This window comes from Austrofundulus limnaeus, unplaced genomic scaffold, assembly GCF_001266775.1.
Source record: "Austrofundulus limnaeus strain Quisiro unplaced genomic scaffold, Austrofundulus_limnaeus-1.0 Scaffold1488, whole genome shotgun sequence".
In the NCBI taxonomy this organism is placed as follows: domain Eukaryota; kingdom Metazoa; phylum Chordata; class Actinopteri; order Cyprinodontiformes; family Rivulidae; genus Austrofundulus; species Austrofundulus limnaeus.
This window is the reverse complement of record NW_013953890.1, coordinates 49598-51740: the sequence shown is the minus strand read 5'-3', so window position 1 is coordinate 51740 and position 2143 is coordinate 49598. Positions and strand designations below refer to the sequence as shown.

The following is a 2143-nucleotide window of genomic DNA, read 5'->3' as shown; positions in this document are numbered from 1 at the left end:
ATTTAAATTATGTGTTAAAATATATAGACTAATTTATACTAACCTGGAAAAATAAATATTAAAGTCATTTCAAACAAAAAACATGAGATAAAGTTCTCCTTTGTTATTTTAATTGGTGCATTTTAAATGTATTTATTTAGTGGTTCATATAATTCTGCTTTTATTTCTAATGATGTCAGTGTTGGTCCTCCGTACTGCAGAAGCCTGATAATCATCCATTCATTCAAATCAGGTGTGTTGGAGCAGAGAAACAGGTGAAACATGCAGGGCTGCGGACCTCCAGGACCAGGACTGACCACCCCTGATTTAAAGAAAAATATTACTTCAACTCAGGTAAAAGTGTGAAAGACACTAAATTTCAAGTTGTTCGTTCCTAACAACGTGTTTTATCGTTTCCTTTATCCTCCTCAGATTAAAGGATTTTTTTAAAAAGATTTTCTAGGACCAACAGAGCAAAGGACAAGCTGCTTTCATCAGAGCGACAGTGAGTCTTTCAAAATAAGTCCGGTTCACATTTCAGACGTTAAACAACTTCCAAGTCAAAGACCCCTTGCTTGATGTACTCGTATCAGATGCCCTACCACTCCCAGTGTGAGCAACCGATTCGTCCAAAATACCCTCCAACACACCCATGAGATCAGACAGGAGACTCAGTCACACAGCGATGAGATCATGATGTCCAAAGGGAGACACACAACCTGTGCCAGCCCAGGCTGCAGGGTAGTAGGTACACCACTCCACAGTTTGATGCTGTTTGTTACACCGCCTGCAGTCACAGGCCTCACTGAGGGCCAAAGGTCTGGATTTGGAAACAGTTCCTGAAGCCATGGTGGGGTTCACTGGAAACACCATAAGCACTTATTATCTTACCTGTAGGCAGCTCTTGGTAAAGCATCAGTTTGGAGAAATTCAGTTTAATCCTGACAAGACTGACCAAAACTGAGACAAGACCAAAGTGGATTACTGCTGCCTTAAAACAACTCTTTTCTGAAAGATTTTAGAGCCGTTCATGCAAAAAGTATTTTATAAACTTTTACGTTACTGTCAAGTTATATTACACACTATTTTACACTTGTATAATGATACGTTTATGTTGGTTTGTTCTTTTTCTGTATCTTTCAATCCTGGTGTTTAGTTCTGTAATTCCTGAGTCAAACGGACAGATTTTACAAAGACTGACCTCACCCGTGATGATAAAAACTAATAGATATAACAGGTTTGGTCCTAAAGTGTGTGGTGTAGAGCTACATGTCAAAGACAACACATCTCAACAAAGAGATTTCACTCATAAACATTTAAATGTCTCACAAGACCTGTTGAGATCAAACGAGACCTCAGAGTAAATAAACAAGGAAGAAGCAATGGTGATAATATGTGGACTATTTTTAACAGAGAAATAAAAAGACACGTCAGACCCCCACTGGACTTTGTGGTCTCTACAGCATTTGTTTTGTTGTCTGCATTTTGAATTGCAATCTGTATTACTGTCACCTCGCTTGATTGGCTACACGTCACATTCGGTCTCGTTTGTCTTCGGGGGAACACCAAAACACGCTGGGATATCAGATTAAGACAATCCGACATCCTGAATATCCATGATTTGAGGTTGGAATGGTCCCAACATACTTCCGAGCCAAATAGCTCACTCTTAACACACCACACATGACAGGAATATCTTATCAGATTATCTTTAGGGCCATTGTGATAATCCAGGCATCCTTACGATTGTTGGAAGGGCAAAATTTATATATTTTATTATTTTTATCAAAACCTGAAAAGAATAAGCATTTTGTGAAGTTCTAATAATTTAACCACAATAAATGAACGTTTACAAAAGGCATCTCACAAAACAGCAACACAGAAAAATCTGATCATGGTTGAAATTTTGGCAAAATAGAAAAACAGAGAAAATCTTTTCTTTTGCGTTCCCTCGCAATACTTTTGTGTTACCTCGCAATATTGTTTTGCGCTCCCACACAAAAAAATTGATTTGTACTGTATATGAACTGAATTAAATCAGACTTTTATTTTGAAATATCCAGTTACCAAAACAGGATGTGTCGCCACAAGTTCATGAAATTGTCATTAATGTTGTGTGGCTGCATTGTGTTAAAATATCAGCATATGACATTCTCCCATGCGT

The 2143-nt window shown here is 37.8% G+C and overlaps 1 long non-coding RNA gene across 1 annotated transcript; it reads left to right on the top strand.

Annotated features, from left to right (window-relative positions):
- The first annotated feature begins 288 nt into the window (after nucleotides 1–288).
- On the top strand, nucleotides 289–1420 carry LOC106535551 (uncharacterized). Its single transcript, XR_001312454.1, has 2 exons — nucleotides 289–333; nucleotides 412–1420. It is a non-coding gene; the product is annotated as an uncharacterized LOC106535551 (long non-coding RNA).
- Nucleotides 1421–2143: the final 723 nt, after the last annotated feature.